General features: G+C 36.4%; 1 protein-coding gene across 1 annotated transcript in view; it reads left to right on the forward strand.

Moving 5' to 3' along the window:
* The window catches only part of GPC5 (glypican 5), a gene marked incomplete at both ends in the record, with an annotated part of 607,225 nt that overhangs the window by 124,797 nt on the left and 465,576 nt on the right, over positions 1–16,852 (forward strand).

Below are 16,852 nucleotides of genomic sequence, written 5' to 3' on the forward strand. Positions count from 1 at the left end.
GATCATCTCCTGTATAATTCCTTCGTGCATATCCCTGAACAGGCCAAAGACAGCTTTCTCTTCCTTTCTCTCAAGCTTTAAGCTTCTGTTTTAAATGGCATGCTCAGATGCTGAGCTTCAGGCATTGCTATGCAGCCAAAATCAACCCCAACTTTAAATTGGGTTTATATACCTTCTCTCCATTCCTGGTTTTGAACAGTGTGTCCAAACAGAAGTAATCATCTTGCATTACCTTTGTTGCTCTGCTAAATTAATCAAGCTCTTCAAGGAGATGTCTTCAATGTTCAGAGGAGTGCAAATAGGAAGTTCTCAAACTAGTGTCCTGTCAAGCTGATATGTCCTCTGTGCACCAAATGAAGATACCAATCATAGCTTAAAGCAGCACTTCTTAAGGCATACCTACTAATGTTCTGTCTGTTGTTCTATCTGAAGATCATACTTTGATGGATGCAATATTTTGTAGTTTATCATAATTGTGTAATCAAGTACACTTGATGGATCAGAAAGAAGTTCTTTAAGTTCATGAGCCTTATCTTGTGAAGAAAAGAAATAGCATGAAATGTAATAATACAGAGCTCTGTTATTCAATTGCTGGCTCCTATTTTATCCATATTAATCACTGGTGACTGCTTATGATAGACGTATCTGACACACAATGCATACAGACTGGGTAGAATAAAATTAATGTTTTTATTTCCAGCATGAAATTGTGCTTATATGAAATGAGCTGATTGAGATCATAAAAATATATATCTATTTGGCTTTCTGCCAAAAACATTGAAGATTTTTGTTGTATAATGTTATACATTAAATAACCACCCCAGGACTCCAATATACATTTGATCTCTTAATATTTTAATTACAATGCAGAAGCTTTTAAATTATAATGCACATTAATTTCACAAGAAAAATAATTGATTTTTATTATATCAAAACACTTGTTCTAAAAGCATAACCTCTAATATTGCACTCCATAAAGGAGATTTGCAAATGATCAGAAGCTTTTGACTTTTTTTCCTTAAAATATCCTTCTCTTTCTCTTAAAATCCTGTCCTGTTTAGTCTTGGTGTTGAAGGAAGCATTAAAAGATTTGTCACCACTTTCACAGGTAGTTGGACAAGGTACATATAGTGATGTCTCCTTGGGAGTTAAAAGTTAAAATGCTGTCTCATCTGAAGATGCAGTCAAACTCTTTAAATGGTTCTAAATATCTTGCTCAGTTCTAGTGCTGCTCATGTATTCAATTACTTCTGTGTCGTGTTTGGCAGTTCGATGAAAATGTCACTAGTACCCTATTGTGTACAGAATGGTTTTGTAGATACTTGTATTTAAGCAATTGAGTTCCACTCTAGGTATCAACTTCCTTACAAAAAATACCCTCTATTTTCCCTTCGTCCTTCCCCTAGATAAGCACATTACGTGTGGATATGCAAATTAGAAACACGTAGTTGTGGTCAAATTAATCCCACCAATCTGTTTTTAAAGCAGTCATTCTGCAGCTGACTTTCTTTTCTAGAAATTCCCAAATTTCTGAATATTTTGAGTAAAATGAGAGACAGGAGTTTTACTGAATTTGTAGGGTTTTCTTTGCAGTGCTGGCTTGGCTCCAGCTCTCATTTTTTACTTATAGAACTGCAGCATTCAGGAAGACATTATTTCAGTAATGTATTACATATGTAAGTCCAACACTGTGCAGAAACGATTATCCATTTTGTTACTGCATCTGAATTACACTACTTTTATTTACTTTTTGCTTTTTGTTTCATTAATGAATATAATGTATACTGAATAACAGAAAGACAGGTTAATATTCAGAAGCTGCTTAATGGAATTATAAAACATATTCTGAAATGAACTTCGATATCTCTTCAGATTTTACTAACATCGTCTTTGTATTTCCAGAAGTTAGCATGGAGGAGCTCAAGACTTCTGGATGAGAAAATGAAAAGAAAAAAAAAAAAGGCACTCATACTTCATATGTTAAATAATCTCAAAATTGAAAATTCTTATGTTTTAAATAACCTCTTCTTATTGAAATGTCATCTTAAAATTAAAAACCTATAACTTAATAATGTGAAGGTATTTTTAGTGAATTAGTAAGTTGCTTTGGATGATTGAAGACATCTGTTTTGATACCTTAAGTCTATAAACCTATCCAAGACATATAGTAGTGGACTGCCTAACTATGCCCTGGAGCATCCTAAAAATATATAAATAGTGTAATGAGATGTTGCTGAGGGAACAAAGTTGATATTGAAACTCAATCCAGAGTACTGCTCTGAAATTTGCTTTGTTCTTACAATCCAACCTGTGCTGCAGAGTTGAAGGGACCATGTTTATGGGAGACAGATAGGGAGAGGCATGAATGTGAAAAGAAATAAATCTAGGCATACTTTGTTCTCCCGTCATCTTCTTTGCTACATGAGAAAGAATTAATTTGCCTTTATATGAGCTTCCTTTTTTTTTTTTTTTTCCAGTTTCCAAAAACTTTTTGTGCCTTCTACAGTATTCAATATGGTTCAGTAAACTCAGATGCCTAGATGTGCAGAAAACATGGTATTTATTTTAGAGTTGGTTACATTTTTACTTCAAGGGAATTGGAGGAAACAGAACCTAAAGTACTTCTGTGCTGTACATTTTGAATTCTACAAGATTGCTTTTATTAGTAAAATAATTGTTATTTGATACATCACAATTGAAATCAGAAACTAGGATGCATTAGGACCCATTAATTCCAATTAATTCCATTTTGTCATTCAAAGTCCTCAATTTTCCTTTGAAAATGGAAACTTTCAGTAAAGGAGTTTGTGAACATTTTAATGGAAGTAAGTCAGGATTGAAAAGACATTTTCAAAGCACAGTTCCAAAACTAAAAATGTTAAAAATTGCTACATCTCAGAAAGTCACAGAAGACTGTAAAATTAAATTTTGCAGCACCTCAGTGTGATGCAGTGCAAGCGAAAGTAAAAGAAATGCACAAAATGCGTAGCTGAAGACAGTCAGGTATTCATTTTTCTATACTAGCAATTAGAGAAATATTTTCAACATTTTGATACATCCAGCAGTGGATAAAGTCAATGCAAATCTCATTGCACTGTAGTAGCTAGACCTTCAGGAAACAAGTGATAAAGTTCTCAAATAATGAGTTTAATCTGAGAGCACAAATTTTCAAAGCCAACTGGAGTTAAACCTCCACAGAGATGAGAATTTTGAGGAATGTGCAGTAGGAAGAAATGGCAGAGACTGAGAAGAACCTGTTAGCTACTAAAATGAAAGGTGGAGTCTTTGAAATACAGGTGGAAAAAAAAGGAGTTACAAAGACAAAAAGTAGTTCATAGAAACCACTGTGTGTCAAGCAATGAAACAGAGGTGAGATGAAACTTTTAAGGGAACATATGAGAAGAATAATGCCATGAAATAAATATAGAGAAGGAAAAGGTAATCTACCGAACAGACCAAACATTAAATTACCTTTGAGTGGCATATTTTTTACTGCTTGGAAGAAAATACTTTTCTGCTTTCAACAAAAGACAGAAAATAAATATGCCTATTTGCTAAAATACCACCCACCTCTGGCCTTACCAGTATTCCCAAACATATACAGACAACTCAGCCTTGCTAATTCTGCTGAAAATATTTTTCACTGTTCAAGGAAGGATGTCATTTCTGTCTTCCTGCCAGCTGGCCCTCTGCTAATATATTGAAGTAACCTGTCATCTGAATGACAGCTGGCAGTAAGAGGACTTCTGGTGATGGAGCTGATTACTAAGCTTCATTGACAGAAATAAGTGCTCCTGCTCAATCTTTCTTCAACCTCCCTTCTGGGCAGGAGAACAAAGATAAATATTCATCGACAGATTTCCAGTTTAATGAGAGTACTCATCTATGTGGATTCTTCTCCCTCTTCTTGTTTCTCTTTTATTCATCTGTTGTTTTTTTTTTTATTTTATTTTATTGGGATGATTTTTGTGGTCCAGCCTGTAGATGCTTTAGAGGAGATTTCTTTCTCTGATGCTGTTTTTGAGCTATTACTAGCATAATACAGTCAAGGTTATCTCTTCTTTTTTACTGTATTACTTAGATTTTTTTTTCCTTTTCTCTGGAACACAGAAACAGAGCCTCAATTGATTATTTTTTTTTTTTCATGCTTTCAGACAAAAATGAATGTTTAATTATACAAACTGAAATGTAGTATATATTCACAGCCTTTGAAGACATGACAATACAAGATAAAAGAATATAATCCACTCTGCCACTGAAAGATACTACCAAAAATGTGAAAACAGCTCATACAAAAGGATATGCCTACAATTATCAGTGGAGTCTTAAAAATGCTAGCTACTCTGTTTTCAAATTCCAATGCTGATCTTGGACAAGGAAATCCATAGATATACAGATCATTATATATATTTATATAATTATATATATAATCATATATAATAATGAATAATAATAATAATAAAAAATAATAATAACAGTAATAAAAAACTCAGCAAAGCTATGTGTTAACTTAGCTAAATACTGTATCAGCAGTCAGCAAATTAAGTTACAAAAGAATGCACAAAAAGAATTGCACAGTTTTGAGTTGATTGATGTGCGTCACAGAACTAAGTATGAACAATACAATTACTCTGACCACAGAAATTATGCACTTATGTTTATAAGCTGTATAAATACTATATCAATACTGTATCAAATGACTTAAGAAGCATTGTGCTATGCTGTAAGACAAACAGAATGGGAAAGTCACTGTTATTTTGTGGAATTCCTAAGTTTGCAAAAATGTAATAGTATAAATAAGTAAATTTGCTTTGTAAAATTATTTTCATGTCAGTAAACAAAAAGCTATGAATTAAAAATATGAATGACTAATAGATGTGCAAGGGAGTGTAATCCAGAAGATTGGGTATGTCAAGAAAGCTCTAATCTTTATCTTTTTTTAACATTAATTTGTTATACAATATTTTGCAAGGTATTTTGTCTTTCTCTCCTTCTCTATGAAGTAGAATGAATAATAACAAAATCATGCTTTAAAAATATTCTATTAAATATTACTATTATTCTTACAACTTGATTATTTGATGTTTTGATTATTGATGTTTTGATTATTTTATTATTAGACAATCAAAACTCTGTGACCAAAATTTCATAGAGCACTGTCAATTGATATAAGAGGGGATATAATCTGTCACTTAATCCTCAGCTTCATACCCTTGTCTGATTTTGCTGGCATTCTTGGAATACCGTGTGATATTTCTTATCTAGACATAAGAAACCGAATAAAGAACAGATTGTTGATGTAATAAATATCACATTGGCCCCAGGCTGTAGCAAATCTTTACGGCCAATTTATGAATGCCTGAAAAATTTAACAAGGGATAAAATAATGCAAGCTGGCAACCTTAACTGTATTGTAATTTGTCAATTTATTTTTTTTTCCACTGGAATGAATCAGTTCAGTAATAGTAACACAAAATTAACCATGTTCCCAAACAGTGACAACATTATTCACTTCTACAGCTAACTGTAAAGGAACGATAATGTATTTATTCTAAAAGTTCACTGCGATAAATACTCAGTGAACAATGGATCTGTATTATCTCTAAACATTTTCAAGGAATACTTGAAGCTTGATCTGTAGTCCAACTTTAACAAGTTTGGACACGCACAGAAACTACAACAGGTAATCTGAATTGATTTATCTTAACTTCTCAAAGAAATAATTCACCATAGGAAAATAATTGTTCGGAAGGCAATGTAAAGATTGATGATATGTAATTCAAAGTAATATATTTATCTCACTTGACACGTTCTTCCAGAGTAAAAAGCAATCATGTTTACAGTCTTTAAAATGTCTACTGTTTCTCTACTTACTGCTTCATGAATTCACCTAAAAAATGAAAAGCTGTTTGCCCTTGTCAATAATATATTAATTATATTTATATATTTCTGTATGATGTTTTATAAAGAAGTCATCATCTTACATGATATAAAAAGTCATAAAACTTCTTGATGTTAAGTTAATATTGTTAAGTTCCTGAAGTTAATCTTGGCAAAAACTCCATCACTGGATTGCATTAATCTGTAATCTTTCCTGGTGGGAAGAAGGCTGTGCACAGAGTCACTGATACTTGGCTGGGGAATGTGTGCATTTAACAACTCATTGGAAATTTCTCTCACCTTCAGTATATTCTCACGTTGGCCACATTGTGGAGCTACAACTAAATGAGTGAGAAACTTTTGGAGACATCCTGACAGTTCGCTGAAACAGCAGGATCTGAGCCAATGCATTTTAATTTGATCACAAAAGGCCTTTTTTTTTTTTTTTCCCCCTTTTAAAACATATGATACTATAAGTATCTTCTATTATTTTTAAGACAATGAAAATTTTCTTTGGAAGGACAAGGTGCACCTCAACTTTTCTTCCGATTAACACAGCTAGAGTTGGAGAATAAGGCATGCTACCATAACTGAGCAATATTGCAGTACCAGAAAAAGTCTTCCTTTTTGTCGTCATAACTAGTGAAAGAGAATTAATAATATCTGCCTTCATTACTATAGTTGCTGAAATTGCAGTTACTGTTCTTAGTCAAATATTTGCTGTCATTTTTAGAGAGTTATTAGGAATTTTTCCTGTGTAGCCTGATTGATTTTCTAGAACTCATTGCCTTTTCTTATTTTCACTGGATTTCAATAAATATGCATTACTGACTTTCATAGGATGTGTTTAAGGTCTTTAAATGTCTACTTCAGCTTTCAGCAAAAGCCACTTCAACCTAAGATGCTCTGGCTCAGTGGCCAGATTGCTGGTTGAAGTGGTAGCAGCTTGGAGAAACTCGGGTCTATTAGAAAATGCCAGGTGTTCGCTTGTTTTCAGAAGGTTCTGGGTTTTAATCTAGGGCAAAAAATTATGGTTTTGACTTAGACATATTTTCTCAAGTATTTGCCACACAAACTCATTTGTCTCTAGTCTGATCACTTCAAAGCATTTTGCTGCCTAAGCAAGCCTGCTTGGCTCAATGGCAGGCTTTATAGAGGCTACAGCTGCTATAAAGAACTTTAACCTATGTATATTTTCTGCTTCAATAAATAACCAGGCTTCCTCCCCCACCCAGGTGATAGGCCATAACTGCTTTTTTTTACTTCTTTTTCCTGTGTTCTTTCTTTCAGAAGTCTAGATCCCTCTCAGAAGTAAGTACAGTTGTTAAGGTTTGTGAAAACAAAGGGAGGAGCTCTTGCTGCACCAGCTGTAGTACAGAGGCAGCTGTAGGAAAGCTTGTGCTTATTTAAGCCAAGTAAAGGGAGATTTAGAAAGGATTTGGGTGTGATCTCTCTGGCCACTTCACTTCTAACTCTAGTTCTGTCCATGCAGATCTTGACAAAGTTATTAATAGATTCACACCTGAAACATTTTGGATGAGAATAAAGTATGGCATACAGAACTGAGTTTTCCCTCTCTGTTGGATTCCTCTCTTAATCTGACTTACTTCATAAGCACTCTGTGAGACATACGTGCATAAATAGAACAGAAAGCAATGTTTATGATTTGGTGACTTGTCATTGCGTTTTCAAAAAGCCTGAGGCATTCTGTTTTCAATATAGTATTTTCTATATATAATACAAGATACATAATACAAGCTCATTTTCTTAAGCATATTCAAGTCTAGATGTCAAGTTATTAACTAAGTATTTAAAAAATCACTGTGATTTAAAAATTTATCTTGATAGATCAATCCACAGATACATAGAAATCCTTTTTTTTTTTTTTTTTAGTAACATTCTTTGGGAATGTATACAGTGAAATTTCAAACACACCACAGCACAAAAGCAAATATTGTGTCTAATTTATTTTGCGTTTCTGAAATGAAAATATAGCTGCTTTTTTAAAGACCAGACTAAAGTGCAGCTGAGTATTTGTGGTTCCTGAGTCATTTACAGTGCAGGACACAGAATACCACCTATGTTTGTATGTTTACTCTTTAGTACTGACAGGCTTTTAAATATTTCATGTGAGAGGCATCTCTTCTGCCCCTGGAAAAAAACTCAATTTCCCTTCTATGCCATTTCCTTTAATAGAAGTAAGCAAACTCTTGAGCGTTGGGACGATACTTTTATTTTAAAATACATATAACATATTTGTAAACTTGCCTCTTGATTTTTTTTTCCTGGGGGGAAAAAAATAAAAAAATAAAAAATAATAATAATAATAAAAAAAAAAAGAAGCTTTTTTTATTGGTGAATTTTTCCTTTTTACTTAGATGCTTCCAATATGTTTACACCGACAAACCTGTCACTTCCTTCAGCTCCAAGAAGAACCTTGCACTTTTGATATTTTCGTTAACTTTTTTTTGTGGCTGCCAAGATTGCTACCACTGCACTCAGGCAATGCAACAGCAGTATCTTGTACCACTAGGCCAGAGGTTCCAGATAAGAGGGCAAAGGTCCAGAATGGAGCAAAGATGCCGGTGTCCACTGACTTTAAGTGTGTGTTCATTGCCTGATTGGTTCAGGAGGCTGGAGGCAGAGTGGAAACTAACCGCAGGGCTGGTGTAAAGCCAGCTACTGAATTTAACAATTTCTGGGACCATTTTTATTCTATATAATGAAATAAAAAATGGAATACTTGATAATGCCTGCTATTGTGAATGATCATAGTATGTAGCATCAAATTAGGTGGGTATTTAACTAATATGGATGAATGAAAAACACCAGCAGTGTTGTCAAGGACTAGCTGTATTACATTCAAAGACACAATTCGTTGTCCAGTATGTTTGTGTATATACTGGACTGGTTTATAATCAGGTAGCATACAGACTAGCGTGTTGGAATTATGTGGGAATCTGGGTAAACATTCAAGCTCCTGGTTGCAAAAAAACCCCTAAGAAATGGAATTCCTGTCATGAATTCAGTCATCTGAGTCCATATGAACTGTAGGCATGTATTTGTTTACACTAAGCGGTAGCACTGTTTGGCTATTTACTAAAGTCCATCAGATGCAGATTGCCCTCCGTATAGATATTATCACCTGTTCTTTTCATCATATTTTATCACTCAGAGGAAATATGAGCTCTGTTTAGAGCAGAGATATGTGTCTGCTTGAATAGGACAGCACAAGGGTAGTCGAGGATATGATGTGTGCAGTTATAATGCTTTCCTCTGTAGACTGTAAGGAGGAGCAATAATGATACTAATTGCCTTGCATTTGGCACTGGTGAAATTACTCTTGCTAAGGACGCTATCATGAAGTTTAATTCAAATGTTCTGTATTTTGTTAATTTATTTTTTAATTTCTGAAGTTCCTCTTCAAAGGTTTCCAGTCCAGAATTTGGTATGTATCCATTCAAAACACAAGAAAAAGTAGGTACAAAACAAACTTGAACAAGCAACAGCTTTTTGTTTTCCTTCCAGCCACAGATGGTACTCATTAGCAGTGAACCAACCAAGAATTTCCCACTGCATCCCTTTTTTTTCCCTAGAAATTCCTCCCAGGTGCTGGCTTGAGAAGATGCAGCCTGTTTGAAAGATTATGGAGTGTGTTAGAGCCAGAAATAAAGGGATAGTTTGAAGGAGATCTCTTATATGATGCTGCCTTGGCAGCCAACTCTTTCGCATATACCAGAGTCTTTCACCCTCATTGCTTATTATAAGAGAAGAGGGAACAACAGCAGTCTGCCAAATAAATTGCAGGACATTAGAGAATTTATAGATAAAAATGAAATTCTATCTATCTATCTATCTATCTATCTATCTATCTATCTATATCTATCTATCTATCTATATCTATATGTTTATTAATATTCATGGCAACTGCTTATTTGGTATTTAAAATCTGGGAAGAAAAAAAAAAAACAAAAAAACAACAAACAAACAAAAATCTTTAAATTATTGTTGTGTTCTGTACAAGTCACTTGGTTCCACAGTCAGATGAGCTGTGCTTTTGTAACTAAATGTTTCCAGTCAGAAATTGGAAGGACTGAGATGCTGAGCTGGTATTCACTCCCTGTTATCCAGTTTCCCCACTGGCATTGCTTAGTGCTCTCTGATAGAAGGCAGATAAAGTTCTGCTCATTGATTTCTGGATCAAAATAATGTTTTGAAGTTTTTCACTAGATTTTTGTGGAAATCTGGTGTTCCTGGCCAAGTACAATTTCTGGTCACATAAGTGATGTGTATATATGTATTTATATGTATATACTTTTTAATGTGTGTATGTATGTAATGTTTTAAAAATATGTATATATTAAGCAAATAATGTTCAGGAATGTTCCTAGACATTGAAAAATTATCATATATTCCACTGAGTTGTTACAGCAGTCTCTGGAAGAGTTTGATTTGTGTGAACTGGCACTTTCCCAAAAAAATTCCCAGGCATAATTTGAGAGTTAGAAGGTTCTAGGCACGGTTCCCATTAGGCAATATGCTGCACCCGGACTTGAAAGCTAAAAGATTTTACTAGCATATCAAGGGCTGTTCCACATCTATCTATCTTGATGTCAGGGAATGCTTGTAGCACACAAATGTCAATTAATGTAAAACAGATAGATCAGGTGTACCAGACTGTGAACTGAAATATTCATGTTCAATATGGGTCAGAAATCTGCCATTTCAAAATAATTATCTTTCCTTCACTTGTTCATCTACATTTTCTTTGAACAAGAGTGTAGCATTTAGTTTCCTAATTTTTGCATTAAAACAAATGAGTACAGTGTGTTCTAAGATGGTTGCATTCTAAATTAGAAGCTAAATTGAGACATGGCAACATATGATGTCACCAAGCTGTGTGATGCTATGTGCACACTGGCAGGAAGAGATGCCATCCAGAGGGACCTGGACAGGCTTCATGTGTGACCATGTAAATCTCATGAAATTCAACAAGGCCAAGTGCAAGGTTCTGCAACTGTGTCAAGGTAATCCCGAACTGAGTGGAGAAGGATTGAGAGCAGCCTTGAGGAGAAGGACCCCTGTACAAGTTCACCCAGAACTGGAGATCGTGTGGAGACTCCTGGGCAATGTAATACATCTCAGTGTATCTTAATCTTGGAGAGGCAGAACTCACAGGAGACTGCTAGAAAAACAAGGTACAGCTCTGTAGTGCACCATGCCTCTGCAGCTTGTCATATGATGTCATAATACTAGGTTTATTTAGCTTGGGGAAGGCTCCAGAGGACCTCACTGTGGCCTTCCAGTACTTGAAGGGAGCATATAAACAGGAGGGTGAACAGCTGTTCATGAGTGAGGATAGTGATGGTAAAGGGGGAATGGTTTTAAACTGAGACAGGAGAGATTTAGGTTAGATATTAGGAGGAAGGTTTTCACACAGAAGGTGGTAACACATTGGAACAGTTTGCCCAAGGAGATTGTGGATGCCTGTCTTGCTCCAATTTATAGGAGGGAGATGAGGTTAATGACCAGGGAGCACGATTGTTACCAGTAGTTAAAAGTACTCCTGGAACCAACAACCTTCTGCTTCCTTTTCTGTTAATCGAATCTGGTTGCCACCAGTGAGACTCACCCTCCATACATATTCTGTTTCTGATTCCTTTGGAGAGCGGCTAAAGTCCTTTTTCAATTTTGCTAGTTCGGTGGCCAAGAACAGAATTTCTTTAACATTCATTTGAGGATCTAGATCCTCGCTGTTATCGAAGGTATATTCTGTTTTTATCAAGGGACGCAATGGGGCTATTGGAGTTTCTAATTTGTCTAGTTTTTTCCTTTATTTCTTGTAGTTCCTCCTGAGGAAAAGTTTTTTCTTGAGGCAAACTATGGGTGACAGTATCGCTAGTATCTTTAAGTGTTAACAGTTCGTTGAAAGCCATCTGCAACAAGGCCGAATTACATTTCCCTCTAATTGTTCCTTGAGATTAACTATTTGATTCTGCAGAGTTTTTACCAATTCTAGTGTAACTGTAACCAATTCCTGTAGTGCTTCTATGGTTTGGAGTTCTGCCGAATGCTTTTCATCTCGGAACTCCACGGCAGCTTTTAAAGCAGCCCCGAGTACGGTACAGACGAGTGACTTTCCTTTTCCCGCTCGTGTAAGACACTTATGCGGTCCGAAACACTCTGCAAATTATGCTAATTTTGGCATGCCCTGTCCACCCCTGATAAAGAGGGATGAGCACCATTTTCTAAATGGTGAGCTTTTCTAAAAGGTCAAATAACACATCTTCACTTTTCATACTGGCAATACTGTTACTCGTTTCTTAATACAGTGAAAGATCTACACTAAGGAAGGAGGAGGTACACGTATTCAAAAGCTCAGTTACTGCTTACCGCTCCTCCCAGGGAGATACACCACACCTAGACAAATGCAAATACTCCAATTACGCCTCCCTTTTGTTGAGGGGAGCACACAAAGACAAGAGGCTAAAAAAAAAAAACTGTAAACACCACACCCAAGTTACAGTTCACTCCTTGCAATTCCAGGAGGTGCACACAGCTCAAACCGCTCCTCCCTTTATCTGGGGGGAGCACAAAAAAAAAAAAAAAAAAAAAAAAAAAAGTGAAGCTAAAGTGACACTTTCTAGGTTTCAATAGAGCAAATAAAACTTCTTGGAGAGGTACACACATTTAAGTCACAAAATATCACTTCCTTACTTCCCCAAGAGGCGCGCGTATGCAGACACACACAAAAAAAGGTTCAAGTTTTGCACTTCAGTTACCAGATAGCCACAGAGAGGTCTTCCCGAGGAGGCATACACGTATTGAACAATATGCAAATAGCCAAAATATGTCCCCGAGAGGTACACACATGAAAGGTAAAGTTTCAGAATATGGAGGGGTCTTCCTGGAGAAGGACTCATGTCTAAATTTTCAAAAATGTCGCTCCTTGGAACTCCAGGAGGTGCACACAGAAAAACTATATCTGGAAGGACAACACTCTCACAGTGGGTATCCTGCCAACTACGCCAATAATAAAAATGTCTCGCTCCAATTTATAGGAGGGAGATGAGATTCTTTTAATATCTGTATACCCAGCATGAGATTAAGAAACAACGGTTCATATGTTGTTCCAACCAGTTTATTACAAAACCCAATCAGGGAGACGGAGAAGGGAAGGAGGGCGATAGAAAAGGTGGGAAAGAAGCAAGAGTTGCATAAAGCAGGGATAGTCACCAACAGGATCCAGCTGCGGTCCTGTTGCACGGCGTTTGAAGGTCCGAGGCAGACGCAGCAGGGGGCAAGGAGCAGCAGCGTGGCCGGCCTTGGGCAGCAAGCAGGTAGACGAGGAAATTGTGGAGCCAATCCTTGAGGAAGCAGCAGCACTCAGGCAGCAGGCCCAGGAGAGTTCGACAGCATGCAAGTGTCACCTCACGAGGAATCTGATGGTCAGGAATCCTCTGTTCTGCTTCAATTAGGAATCTGTTAACCTCGATCTGCTTCATGAGGAATCTGCTGCCAGAAACCCCTCCTCATGGTTTTCGGTTCCTCTTTTATCCTCCTTGTTCTCCTGCCTATGTGACAAGGATGGTCCTCGAGCAAGAGTCATTGAGTACCCCCTGAGATGGTCATCATCCTGAGATAAGTCCACACAAAGGAGCACTTCACAGCTATTTAGCTGCAGCTCATCTCACTCTTGTTGCCCCTGGCCTTGTCCATCTGCGTCCCCCAGACGAAGGATCTCACAACCTTTGCCCAGGACTTGCCTGGGCTTGTTCATCTGTGTCCCCAGCAAGCTTTGAGACAAAGATGTGAAAGAATAATCTCTTACAATGCCCCATCCCTGGAGGCATTCCAGGCCAGGCTGGATGTGGCTCTGGACAGCCTGGTCTGGTGGTTGGTGACTGTGCACATAGCAGGGGGGTTGAAACTGGATGATCATTTTTAGTCCTTTTCAGCTGATGCCATTTTGTCATTCTATGATATGAAATACTGATTTAACCAGGACACTTCCAGGAGAGTAGTGTGGGAGATGGTGTCAAAGGCTTTGCGAAGTCTAGGTAGGCTATATCAACAGCCTTTCTGTCACCCATGAGGTAAGTCACTTGATTATAGAAAGAAATTAGGTTGGTCAAGCAGGACCTGCCTTTCATGAACCGATGCGGGCTGGGCCTTATCCCTTGGTTGTCCTATGTGTGCCATGTGATCTCACTCAAGATGCTCTGCTCTATAATCTTCCCTGGCACTGATGCCAGGCTGATGTTCCTGTAGTTCCCCGGATCCTCCTTATGACCCCTGTAGATTCTTCACTTCCTCCTTGAGCTCTGCCACCATCTTAAGTAGATCATCCACCTGCTCACAGCTCACACAGGTGCTATTCTTGCTGCCCTTCACCAGTAGCAACAGGTTCAGAGGCATTCTGTGCAGAATGATCAAACAGATCAGAGAATGATCAAGAAACAGAGTAAGAGGGTGGACAATATGTCCTTTTTTTTCGTCTTTTAAACATTTGCAACTGGAACAATTACTTCACTGGTGCTTGTGGTTCGTGTAGCGCTGCTATACATTCATTTGCTAGTTTGTCTTCACAACTCTTCAGTAAGACAATATTCCTGCTTTTGTACAAATGGAGAATAGAAACACGAAGAATTTAAGTCATTTTCTTAAATCCATACAACTCTGCTCAACATGCTAATGTGCTTCTGGAATATAAACAAGAGTTTCAAGGAAAATGTTTGGTACATTAGTTCTCTTTTTCAGTCATAGAATCCTCTGTTCTCAATACAAATACTAAGTTCTGTCTCACTTCCCAGTTTGAACATCAATTGTGCATTTGTTTGCACAGCTTGAAATACAATCTTAATGCATGTAATGCATTGCAGGTGCTTAGTGCATCTCTGCAATGGAGGCACACAGCTGAGCCTTAGATTTCTTGTTCGAGTCCTTAACCAAATATTCATGTGTTTCAACTCAGTTTACGCTTTCAGTTTTCTCCCTAAATTCTCTCTTTACTATTTTTAATGGATTAATCAAACTGTTTGTCACTTCCCATAAACTCTACACTGCAGTGACCTTTATTTTCAGCGGGGATGGCTACTATTTAGTGCTACTGAGCTAGGTTATAAATACCTGAGTTTTTTTTTTTGTTGTTGCACCTTTGTCCAGAATGTGTCTTGCTTCCACAAATGATATTTCCTGTGGATGACTGATTCTTCTGATTTGTCTTTTGGGAATAAAATTGTTAGTCTTCTTTCTGATAGGCTAGTGGTCCTTCCCATCTAGGTTATGATCCTTAGCACACAAGATAGTCTGAACCTACCACTCTGTAGTGTAAACTCTTAAATTCCTACTAACCTGCTTCTACTCTCTTGCTTGTGGTCCAAGTGATCCGGGTTGTCCCCATTCTATGTAAGTTCTGTAATCCTCAAATAGCTACGTGTCTTCTGTTTGTGTGCCAATAACACTGGATCACTTGCTTCAGCATTATGTTTTTATAGCACACAGGCACCATGATGTGTGCTATACCAAAGTGTATCAAAATCAAAAGGATTCCATGTAAATGTAATTTTCCCTTTTCGTTTCAGTGTAACTTAAGCAAATATTTATAAAGTAATTTATGTTTAAAGATCAAATCTTTGAGATATCCAACATGAAGCAAAGTGATTTTCCTGGATAGCAGGTGAATACCTGTAGGATGATGTTTCTGCCTGTTCCTGGCCTCATGGCACTGGCATCTTCGGAATCACTTCCTAACATCAGAATATCTAAAAGTGTCAGATATCTTATATGCTAACTCACTAGTATTTATATCTGATTTTAAAAGACAGATTCATCTGACATAAGGTGTCTATCACATATAAATTACATAAGGATTCTAGCCCACATATAGGTAATTTATAGTCTCTGGGAAGACGTAGACTTTTCTGCCTCAGATATGTAGTATACCAGTGTAGCATAATGCTGTAACAGCAATCTAATGGGAACTCTCTTTATTTTTTATTATTTTTTTGTTTGTTTGTATGTTTTAAGACAGAAACAGTTATATGATATGATTGCAACTTTACTCACAGATAATGTTTGATTTCAACATATTTTACAACCATGAAAGAAGAGAATTTAATAAACAGCTGTTGAACTTTTAGCATTTTACTCTATATTCATCTGAATTGTTTAAAATGAGTTTCAGACACTGGTATTTACATATTCTCTCCAAGCATTATTCAATCTGTAAGAAATCCGGCTTAAAGAACTTGCTGATTCATATTTGCTAAAAGCTGGAAAATAGCTGGCGCCAGAGCTATACTTACATTATTAATCTATCTAAGAATTTTAAATATTGTCAAATGTTTGCAGTAAAATTATTCCATGTAATGATACAGTTATGAGAAATCCAAGTATAGAAATATCTGTCTTACATTCAAATGCATAAATATTTTTATTTGGATAGAGAATGCCGGGTATGGTCACTTAGTAGCAACTGTATGAACCTGCGGGCATTTAAGGATTCTGTAATTATAAACAGTTGCAGACTTTTTTAGTTAATAATACTTTCCTTATTTTAACATAAACTTTTCTTCCCTCTTTATTGCTTTGTTGTATCTTTCTTGTTTGATTAATAACAAGAAATGAATCTGGATAGCAATTTTTCTAAGTCACCTTTCAGTTTACTGACTAAGCTTCTTCCTAAAACAAAAAATAATGATGATTCTTGCAAGATATTTTACGTCAGCACATTTAAATGCTACATAGAAACTGATCATTTGAATTTCAGAAACCCAAGATGCCTCTGTTTCACAGAGGACATAAGAACAGTTCTACCAACAGACATGTCATTTTGTAGTGTGTGCCCCATGTACTAACTTCAACCTTCACTTTATAGTTATTCATCTCACGAGATTATGTTGCGCTTTTGTCCAGTTCTATAATCAAGTCTTACCTCCTTTTTAAAAAGTTCAATGTTTATTGAATTCTT

This window comes from Tetrao urogallus (assembly GCF_951394365.1).
Source record: "Tetrao urogallus genome assembly, chromosome: 1".
NCBI classification, from domain to species: domain Eukaryota; kingdom Metazoa; phylum Chordata; class Aves; order Galliformes; family Phasianidae; genus Tetrao; species Tetrao urogallus.